Source organism: Haliotis rufescens, unplaced genomic scaffold (assembly GCF_023055435.1).
Source record: "Haliotis rufescens isolate VD_foot unplaced genomic scaffold, xgHalRufe1.0.p SCAF_79, whole genome shotgun sequence".
In the NCBI taxonomy this organism is placed as follows: domain Eukaryota; kingdom Metazoa; phylum Mollusca; class Gastropoda; order Lepetellida; family Haliotidae; genus Haliotis; species Haliotis rufescens.
In genome coordinates, this window is record NW_025964371.1 from 1,110,834 (window position 1) to 1,123,429 (window position 12,596).

The 12,596-nt window shown below is 42.2% G+C and overlaps 1 long non-coding RNA gene across 1 annotated transcript; it reads right to left on the reverse strand.

Annotated features, from left to right (window-relative positions):
• Positions 1-484: 484 nt before the first annotated feature.
• Positions 485-3,170, reverse strand: LOC124128319. Its single transcript, XR_007219259.1, has 3 exons — positions 3,084-3,170; positions 828-899; positions 485-590 (listed from the first exon to the last, which is right to left on the reverse strand). It is a non-coding gene; the product is annotated as an uncharacterized LOC124128319 (long non-coding RNA).
• Positions 3,171-12,596: the final 9,426 nt, after the last annotated feature.

Consider the following 12,596-nt stretch of genomic DNA (forward strand, 5'->3'; position numbering starts at 1 on the left):
GTACATCTCACTGGTTTATTGTACAACACTTACAGCACACTGGTTTATTGTACAACACGTACAGCACACAGGTTTATTGTACAACACGTACAGCACACTGTTTTTTTGTACAACACGTACAGCACACTGGTTTATTGTACAACACGTACAGCACACTGGTTTATTGTACAACACGTACAGCACACTGGTTTATTGTACAACACTTACAGCACACAGGTTTATTGTACAACACGTACAGCACACTGGTTTATTGTACAACACGTACAGCACACTGGTTTTTTGTACAACACGCACAGCACACTGGTTTTTTGTACAACACGTACAGCACATCCCTCAACAAACTGGGCTTTTTTTATCAGAAACAAGTTTCAAAGAAACAAAGTAGCCTTCTAGGATAAAATTCATACCTTGCTACCTTTGAAACTTACCATAAAACTCATCCTCAAACCCATGTATGCTCCAATGTTCATGAGGTTGATATTTTCCAGGTCTATTTCTTCCTTGGGTGCATCATCAGCCCATTTCTGGCCAGTCGACCATTCCCCAGACTGGAAGTGCTCCTTGGCACGTTCATGTGCACTGTGCTTCCTCTATCAGCAACAAAACACAATGATTGCTTGAATCTAAACTCATCAAATCTTCTTGAAAAAGATCAAATGAAGAACATAGAAATAGGCAATAACCATTTATTCATAATTAACAAATCATAATGCTCTATGGATTTCTTTCTGGAAAATTCAAGTCATAAGGTTAGCTCTATACCAGGACAAGACAAGGCAGGCAGAACAGTACGTTTTTATTGACCATGATTGAATGTCCCTACTTACCCTCATGTTAGACATGAGTTTTTTATCCAGGGTTTGTTCCAGGAATCGAGGACTGACTTGATGTAGAGAGCCCTTGAAATACCAAAACATGGAAAAATGTGTCTCGCAGTGACAGAAAGCTTGAATGTCAGAAAACATAACATATAGGCAAATACATTTTAAACAATTGATATACTGCTGAGGCCTCATACATGACTGAAATCATAAAACGGCACTAACGTACTGTCGGAAATGCTAGAAAAATGCTTTTCTGGCTTCATGTAATAAATACGAGACATAGGACTATAAAAGAGCATATATATCAAAATAACCGAATTGACCTAATCTTGCCTAATTGACATTGTGATTACCCTCAAAATGTACTTTTACAAGTAAAATCATGATAAAGTTAGAAAATATTTGTGTGTTGTCATGCATGTATGAAAAGTCCAATAACCTGAGGTAATTACCTAACACCTGTCCCGAGGTGATGACCTCACATCGGCCTGTGCATTCTCCCAGGTGCAAATGTCACCAGAGTTGGGGGTGATCTCACAATATTGCTGTTATTGTTCTTAATTGACATGCATTGATAGGGTAGCAATTAAGGATATGTACTGCATTATATTTGCTTGGAAACATGATGGACTAGTTAAGAGCCATGAAATGGGATGAGTATTGGAAGTTTGGGTTTTTGGAATCAATAAGTATTTGTTATTCTGCAGATGATTTCTTGAGGTAGCATCTATCCCTCCTGATGATGACTATGAATCTGTACTATCACCCAAAGGTATGATAACTGGTTCAACAAGGCTGATGTCTAGCAAAGACTGAGTTGATCCTCCCTTTGACATGTGTGAACTTGAATGCTGTGTTATGTCTTGCCACAAACCACCCACAGTAATCGAGGATAGGCACAATAGGTTTGAGCTCACAATGTCTGACTGGCGTACTTAAGACAATGTGACAGTGTTGTGCCGCAAGCACATGTCTTGTACTTTACTGGTTTCTTATTCAGCCGGTCTGAAGTCGACAATGTCATATATTCCTATATGGTCGCCTTCAGACTAATCATGGTTTGTGTGACAGTATTTGATTCCCAAACATTACATAAACTGACGTTATCCATGACAATGACACTGAGGTTGTTTAAAATGGAAATAGCTGATGTTGCAACCAGACAATGAACATATCTCCTCCTATAATTTCCTCATGAAAATCACAAGTTTTCTTTTTCGGTCTTGCGGTGTGCAAAACAATGCCATGATTACCTTTACCTGATGGTACCATAGGTGCTTTTTGTCCATCTGCCGATAGCCACGTGTAGTCAGTGGAATGATTCAACAAAGTAAATGATCTGGAAGCCCTGACTTCAATGAATGGTGAGGAGATAATGTGACCTCATCGACAGGATGGAATATTTTCCCCTGAAAACTGCTCGCCATGTGCAGTGTATCGAAATCGGCAACATTTAGTGCAGTCCGAAAACATTAATTGTAACTTTAATTTCCTCCTGAATTTTACAAGTCGGGGATACCTTCTGCTCATAAGCTTGTACACTATATCCTTTTATGTCCAGGTTTCGTTTTTGAGACCACCCTTAAACCTTTTTGTTTTATTTATCAATCCTTAGACTTGATGGTATTAAAAAACCCAAAGCTTGGCCAGTTCAGTAATTCACGCCATCTAAACTAAAAAAAGTAAAGAACTTTCCTAATACAGACTCAATATCATGTACCATGGCTATGATTATTTGTAAGTGTAATGTAACATGCATCATGGGAGCAGTGTTGACAAAAGAAACGCAGCGTCATTTTGTTATTTTAGAAGATGCACATCTAGAATTTTCTCAATATGATTTCTTTTGTGTGTATTAGATATTTTATGAAGACTAAATTATTATCATTATAACAGAGTCACATGCTCAAATTTCTATAGTCTGTTTTAGACTGCCAACATTGGACTTAAAATAAATGTGAACTTACTGTTTTTGTTCGACTTGTTCTCCTGTAAACTTGTCGATAGGATTCCTTGTGACTGAAATACTTCCAACCACATGTAGGTCGATTGGTAGTCACTCAATATTACAATAGCAAAAGACTATTTTTAACGGGGAAAAAGCATTTTTCTAGCATTTCTGAAGTACTTTAGGCCTGGTACCAGCATCAGGTCTCATTGGGGAAATAAATGATTAGCCTTTATACAAATAGACAATGTCAGACTCATCTAAGGGAGTAACATCCCACGTTGTAACCATGGTAATTAGGGGAAGCTCACCAGCAGAGAGGCAGCTTCTACCCGAACCTTCACAGAGATGTCGTTGATCATGTTACAGATTTTAGCGAAGCCATCATCCACTAGGCGTAGCTCCTCCATTGACGATTCACACACAGGCACCAGACTGAAACACAGACACAGGCACCAGACTGAAGCACAGACACACACAGGCACCAGACTGAAACACAGACACACACAGGCACCAGACTGAAACACAGACACACACAGGCACCAGACTGAAACACAGACACACACAGGCACCAGACTGAAACACAGACACACACAGGCACCAGACTGAAACACAGACACACACAGGCACCAGGCTGAAACACAGACACACACAGGCACCAGGCTGAAACACAGACACACACAGGCACCAGACTGAAACACAGACACACACAGGCACCAGACTGAAACACAGACACACACAGGCACCAGACTGAAACACAGATACCGGCACCAGACTGAATCACAGATACAGGCACCAGACTGAAACACAGACACACACAGGCACCAGACTGAAACACAGACACAGGCACCAGACTGAAACACAGACACACAGGCACCAGACTGAAACACAGACACACACAGGCACCAGACTGAAACACAGATACCGGCACCAGACTGAATCACAGATACAGGCACCAGACTGAAACACAGACACACACAGGCACCAGGTTGAAACACAGACACACAGAGGCACCAGACTGAAACACAGACACACACAGGCACCAGACTGAAACACAGACACACACAGGCACCAGACTGAAACACAGATACCGGCACCAGGTTGAAACACAGACACACACAGGCACCAGACTGAAACAGATACCGGCACCAGACTGAATCACAGATACAGGCACCAGACTGAAACACAGACACACACAGGCACCAGGTTGAAACACAGACACACACAGGCACCAGACTGAAACACAGACACACACAGGCACCAGACTGAAACACAGACACACACAGGCACCAGACGGAAACACAGACACACACAGGCACCAGACTGAAACACAGATACCGGCACCAGACTGAAACACAGACACACACAGGCACCAGACTGAAACACAGATACCGGCACCAGGTTGAAACACAGACACACACAGGCACCAGACTGAAACACAGACACACACAGGCACCAGACTGAAACACAGATACCGGCACCAGGTTGAAACACAGACACACACAGGCACCAGACTCAAACACAGACACAGGCACCAGACTGAAACACAGACACACACAGGCACCAGACTGAAACACAGACACACACAGGCACCAGACTGAAACACAGACACACACAGGCACCAGACTGAAACACAGACACACACAGGCACCAGACTGAAACACAGACACACACAGGCACCAGACTGAAACACAGATACCGGCACCAGGTTGAAACACAGACACACACAGGCACCAGGTTGAAACACAGATACCGGCACCAGGTTGAAACACAGATACAGGCACCAGACTGAAACACAGATACCAGCACCAGGATGAATCACAGACACACACAGGCACCAGGTTGAAACACAGATACCAGCACCAGGATGAATCACAGACAAACACAGGCACCAGGTTGAAACACAGATACCAGCACCAGGATGAATCACAGATACAGGCACCAGACTGAAACACAGACACACACAGGCACCAGGTTGAAACACAGATACCAGCACCAGGATGAATCACAGACACACACAGGCACCAGGTTGAAACACAGATACCAGCACCAGGATGAATCACAGACACACACAGGCACCAGGTTGAAACACAGACACACACAGGCACCAGGTTGAAACATAGATACCAGCACCAGGATGAATGACAGACACACACAGGCACCAGGTTGAAACACAGATACCAGCACCAGGATGAATCACAGACACACACAGGCACCAGGTTGAAACACAGATACCAGCACCAGGATGAATCACAGACACACACAGGCACCAGGTTGAAACACAGATACCAGCACCAGGATGAATCACAGACACACACAGGCACCAGGTTGAAACACAGACACACACAGGCACCAGGTTGAAACACAGATACCAGCACCAGGATGAATCACAGACACACGCAGGCACCAGGTTGAAACACAGATACCAGCACCAGGATGAATCACAGACACACACAGGCACCAGGTTGAAACACAGATACCGGCACCTGGTTGAAACACAGACACACACAGGCACCAGGTTGAAACACAGATACCGGCACCTGGTTGAAACACAGACACACACAGGCACCAGGTTGAAACACAGATACCGGCACCTGGTTGAAACACAGACACACACAGGCACCAGGTTGAAACACAGATACCAGCACCAGGATGAATCACAGACACCGGCACCAGGTTGAAACACAGATATCGGCACCAGGTTGAAACACAGACAGGCACCAAGTTGAATCACAGACACAGGCACCAGGTTGAAACACAGATACAGGCACAAGGTTGAAACACAGATACCGGCACCAGGTTGAAACACAGACACAGGCACCAGGTTGAACACAAACACAGGCACCAAGATGAACACAGACACACACATGCGCCAGAATGAATCACAGACACACACAGACACTAGTACCAAGGGTTTAAATTGTTTTTTCAAATGTCATAAAATAACTTTCACAATTATTGAAAGACATGTTTTTATAAGTAATAGATTTTATTTTGTCCGCCTGTCTTCTAGTTAGTTGAGGCTTAAGGGGAGAAACACATCAGACCTGTCAACCTTCCCGCATTTTGCGGGAGACTCCCGCAATTTGATGAAATCTCCACGTCTCCCGCAAGATGGACTATTTCTGCCGCAAAACAGAATTCTTCATTATTTAAAACATTCGCCTCCATTGTCCCGTGAGTAAAAACAATGAACGGGAAGTTTGCATCCTGATCTGTCCGGTAGGCTCCCGGATTAGCGACCCGCAGGGGGACCCAGATGGGCCGTTGTCCAGTGATCAACTGGTAATTAAATTCATATGGTGAACGATTGAACAATGTAAACTGTTAAGAAAACTCGGATAGTCCTAACAGGTGCCTGAAGGGTTGAACTTGAAATGAAAAATCAGCCAAGTATTCATCACTTCATGAAATGAACTGTTGTCTTCATGTTCTTAGCGTGTTTATTCTTCCATAATTTAAGAACGTAGATACATATGGCCGGTCCAGTTATACATAACTTTATTGGTTATCAGATTTGTCAGAAACTTTGTTAAAACATCAACATACCTCAAAGTTACATCTTTGAACTCTTGGAAATGAAAACAAAATATGTCCTGTTTCTAGGAAGTTTAAGAAGCGAAGTAATGGGACTGTCAACAGACTACCGCAGACAGAAAAAAAACAGTATATCTTATTGAAATTAAGGGCGATGATGTTGCGTCAGGATAAATGCATTTGATATTTCTTTGGCGAATTTTGTAACCAACATCGCGCCAAATACTCAGAAAACCTGCACCGTAACCAAGCCTGACAACTGGTCGGATTTGAACACGTCGTCAACTGGTCAAGCTACCGATTGTGAAATTTCAATATCTGTTTGCGTTTATCTGAGATGATCTTTGAACGAAAGTTATATTGGTAGATTGTGCTGGGTTCATTTTTGGAGGAGGAAAATGCGGACGGAAATTAAGCAAGCTGTACGTATATATACTTATTGATTATTTATTGTTTCAAAATATTTGGTTTTCTTTGTAACATTATTAAAAATAAAAGTTGGAAATTATCTTATCTTCACTATCTTAAAAATCTCCCCCTTTGGAGGCAAATCTCCCCTATTTTGAAGTCAAATCTCCCAAATTGTCATGATGAGGGGTTGACAGGTCTGCACATACAAAAAATATGGATGGCTTTATGCAAATGACATTTGGCATGCCAATCAACAGGGACCTGGATCACTTGGACCCACCAACTTTCACGGATCGAGTTACTTCGGCATGAGGAGCTTTGGCTTGTCTGACTTTGCCAAAACACATTGCTACTGGGCAATGTGAACAGGTCCAGAAAAAGACCAAAAAAATACTTTCATCACTTGAAAATATTTTTGACCAGATGAAGGCAAGCCGAACACAACGAAGCAAAACATCGTTGAAATCACCGATTGCCGTATATATTGTGAGAAATGCTATTCATAAAACTGTAGATATACCATACACAACAGGATTACGATTGGTGCTGTGACACATATTATGTTTTTTTGTTCAATTTCACTGCTCTTATTCATCACGACAAACATATTTTGTTCGCGTCCAGAGAATAGCTCAGAACTATAATTTGTGTGTTGGACTGTGTTGGATAAATCGTGGACATTCCACGGTATCATTTTATGAAGAAGTGAAGACGAAATGGCAGGTACTTTTTGAAAACCAAAGACTAATTGTTTGTTGAAAAGTCTTCGAAGTGTTTGATGGATATTCATTACCAATAAAACATACGTCCTTGTTGTCAAACAGCCCATGTGGGTGTTTACATGACGACACACATTTACACATTAACCAATGAAATTTGTGTGTTATCATGACGTCATATTGACCTGTCAGATCACTCGTGTAAGCTCCGCCCACTAGAGTGCGGAAGTTCCTACCACAGATGGCCCTCTTAGACGATATGGATATCGACAACTGTGAGAAAAGTAATTCTGACAAAGAACCTTTTAAACCACAAGTGAAGAAAACTAAGGACTCAGAAACTAACAAAGGGATAAATTTAGGAAATCACACATCTCCTTGTACTCTTGTCCTGCAGAGTACATGTCATCATAGTACAAATCTAAAAAAAGAATTGCCCTTATTAATTGCAAATCTACTACTTTTCACTCCAAAAAAACAACATGACAAGACAACAAAGACTTAATTTAGTGAGTGAGCTCACCTTTCTGGGTAGAGATGACATAGAACCCACACCACTTTGACTGCTGCCCTCCGCACATCCTCATAGTCATCTGTGAATGCCTGACATGCATGCTGGTGAATACTTAGGTCAAGCTGCAAGCCACGCTGGTGGAAACTCACCTGCAATAACACATCACATGAACAAACCTGCAATAACACAGGACATGAACAAACCTGCAATAACACAGGACATGAACAAACCTGCAATAACACAGGACATGAACAGACCTGCAATAACACACGACATGAACAGACCTGCAATAACACATCACATGAACAAACCTGCAATAACACAGGACATGAACAAACCTGCAATAACACAGGACATGAACAGACCTGCAATAACACACGACATGAACAGACCTGCAATAACACAGGACATGAACAAACCTGCAATAACACACGACATGAACAAACCTGCAATAACACACGACATGAACAAACCTGCAATAACACACATGAACAAACCTGCAATAACACAGGACATGAACAAACCTGCAATAACACACGACACGAACAAACCTGCAATAACACACGACATGAACAGACCTGCAATAACACACGACATGAACAAACCTGCAATAACACACGACATGAACAAACCTGCAATAACACACGACATGAACAGACCTGCAATAACACAGGACATGAACAAACCTGCAATAACACAGGACATGAACAAACCTGCAATAACACACGACATGAACAAACCTGCAATAACACACGACATGAACGAACCTGCAATAACACACGACATGAACAAATCTGCAATAACACAGGACATGAACAAACCTGCAATAACACAGGACATGAACAAACTGCAATAACACAGGACACGAACAAACCTGCAATAACACACGACATGAACAAACCTGCAATAACACACGACATGAACAAACCAGCAATAACACAGGACATGAACAAACCTGCAATAACACAGGACATGAACAAATATGCAATAACACAGGACACGAACAAACCTGCAATAACACACGACATGAACAAACCTGCAATAACACACGACATGAACAGACCTGCAATAACACAGGACATGAACAAATCTGCAATAACACAGGACATGAACAAACCTGCAATAACACACGACATGAACAAACCTGCAATAACACACGACATGAACAAACCTGCAATAACACACGACATGCTGTAGGACAGAAGCAAGAACATGTATACAGAGTCACACAGGTGCTGTAGGACAGAAGCAAGAACATGTATACAGAGTCACACAGGTGCTGTAGGACAGAAGCAAGAACATGTATACAGATTCACACAGGTGATGTAGGACAGAAACAAGAACATGTATACAGAGTGACACAGGTGCTGTAGGACAGAAGCAAGAACATGTATACAGAGTCACACAGGTGATGTAGGACAGAAGCAAGAACATGTATACAGAGTCACACAGGTGCTGTACGACAGAAGCAAGAACATGTATACAGAGTCACACAGGTGCTGTAGGACAGAAGCAAGAACATGTATGCAGAGTCACACAGGTGCTGTAGGACAGAAGCAAGAACATGTATACAGAGTCACACAGGTGATGTAGGACAGAAGCAAGAACATGTATACAGAGTCACACAGGTGCTGTAGGACAGAAGCAAGAACATGTATACAGAGTCACACAGGTGCTGTAGGACAGAAGCAAGAACATGTATACAGAGTCACACAGGTGCTGTAGGACAGAAGCAAGAACATGTATACTGAGTCACACAGGTGCTGTAGGACAGAAGCAAGAACATGTATACAGAGTCACACAGGTGCTGTAGGGCAGAAGCAAGAACATGTATACAGAGTGACACAGGTGCTGTAGGACAGAAGCAAGAACACGTATACAGAGTGACACAGGTGCTGTAGGACAGAAGCAAGAACATGTATACAGAGTCACACAGGTGCTGTAGGACAGAAGCAAGAACATGTATACAGAGTCACACAGGTGCTTTGGGACAGAAGCAAGAACATGTATACAGAGTCACACAGGTGCTGTAGGACAGAAGCAAGAACATGTATACAGAGTCACACAGGTGCTGTAGGACAGAAGCAAGAACATGTATACAGAGTCACACAGGTGCTGTGGGGCAGAAGCAAGAACATGTATACAGAGTCACACAGATGCTGTAGGGCAGAAGGAAGAACACGTATACAGAGTCACACAGGTGATGTAGGACAGAAGCAAGAACATGTATACAGAGCGACACAGGTGCTGTGGGGCAGAAGCAAGAACATGTATACAGAGTCACACAGGTGATGTAGGACAGAAGCAAGAACATGTATACAGAGTCACACAGGTGCTGTAGGACAGAAGCAAGAACATTTATACAGAGTGACACAGGTGCTGTAGGACAGAAGCAAGAACATGTATACAGAGTCACACAGATGCTGTGGGGCAGAAGCAAGAACATGTATACAGAGTGACACAGGTTCTGTAGGACACAAGCAAGAACATGTATACAGAGTGACACAGGTGCTGTAGGACAGAAGCAAGAACATGTATACAGAGTCACACAGGTGCTGTAGGACAGAAGCAAGAACATGTATACAGAGTGACACAGGTGCTGTAGGACAGAAGCAAGAACATGTATACAGAGTCACACAGGTGCTGTAGGACAGAAGCAAGAACATGTATACAGAGTCACACAGGTGCTGTAGGACAGAAGCAAGAACATGTATACAGAGTCACACAGGTGCTGTAGGACAGAAGCAAGAACATGTATACAGAGTCACACAGGTGCTGTAGGACAGAAGCAAGAACATGTATACAGAGTCACACAGGTGCTTTAGGACAGAAGCAAGAACATGTATACAGAGTCACACAGGTGCTGTAGGACAGAAGCAAGAACATGTATACAGAGTCACACAGGTGCTGTAGGACAGAAGCAAGAACATGTATACAGAGTCACACAGGCACTGTGGGGCAGATACACTACTTGTAAAAGACTTTTGGGCATTTCACAAAGTACACCTAATGTAATGGCGAATGTGGAAGGTGTCCATTATTTAATGATTCTTTACTAAATTGTATTAAGTATTGGTTAACACTTATTCACATACTTCCTAAAAAAGCGGATGACATGCTATACCTTTAAGATGTGAAAACCAGATATCCTTATGCAGCACGGGTCAAACAGTCATTATTTAAACTTCTGTTAGGTTATGTTTAGATCTACCAAAATGTAGGACTCAAAGCGTGCTTTAGAAATGAAATAAAAATAAAACTTTGTAGCTGTGGTCATAGCGCGGGAGGTCATACATGGACCCAGAGTCCACCATTACCGTGAGAGATGGCTGTACATGTAATTGTCGCAACAGGAAGCCACTTTATTACCGATGCTAAGCATCCATTGAGACCACTCGATTCCTATACTCACAAACATGAACTAGTAACTGGGACAAAAACTGCTGAATCTCAAAATATTTGTTCATGTTGTTACAGGTAAGAAGGTTTAAGAACACTTACAGATTTAGCAGCCTGGAGTATCTGCACTTTGTAGCCGGCACAGCTGCTGGGGCGCTGATGACAGTGATTGAAGGATCTCGCGCAATGCTTTGTGGGATTCTGTAACATGAAGGTATAAAGGGTAGGAGGGCAAGAAGAGAGAAGAGGTGCAATGATTACTGGATGCAACATAGTAAGAGGATCAGGATGCACACTACTATCAAGCAGAATAATGGCATGGTCAAAATAGGTTTTCAGTGCTGGAAGGGCACACTTACAAATCATTTTGAATAACAAAAATAGCTTGTGACACTGCTTATAATATGAAATCTGCGTAGATTGCATTACTTAGATTTTGTATCAGCTGATCGCCAAATTCACTTCCAGACAGTTATATTTGGAAAAATTTGCGTCACATACAAATTCCAATTGAAAAGCACATCATGCCTAGTCTTCAACAGTCGCTCACTGTCCATTTAAAAAAAGCGCCTTTCTTACAAACAAGCAGATGCAGACAGGTATACTACTTTTCATTTAGTTTAATATGATTTACAGGGATTGTTACAAAACAGGTTTCCAATTTAAAATACCCAAATGTCAAGAAACAGGTTGGTATTAAAAATGTGAATATACCCTCTAAACATTGTGGATACCCAATCAGACTCAAACCCCTTGTTAAAATACCCAAACAACCAAAGCTTATCTAGACCTCTATCAATGATAAGGGTATGGGCAATCTTTCTCAATTACCAATGCTATTTAAACTGCCTGAAAGATGGATTCTAGGGCTGGGACAGGTAACTTGGGTACCCGGGTCGGGTGGGTACTGAGTAGGACCCGGGTACCTACATGACTACCCGTACCCGTGGTTAGTCATGTGATATATTGTTTAATGACAAAAATTATCTGGAACTCTATGGTTACACTACAAGTCACTAATGTTCGCATTTCTTTCTGACTATGCAACCATTCCTTCTGACTTTTCATATTGAATCCATTGCCAAAACTGTTTCATTTTCTGTGAGTCTATCTTTTGTCACTTGTCACCATTGTGCCATCCCATGGAAACACCTCAGCATGTAGAATGTAACTAGATACCTGAAAAATCTGGCTATGAGGGCTTACTTTCTGTGCTGAGTATGGCCAGGAGGTGATCAATGACG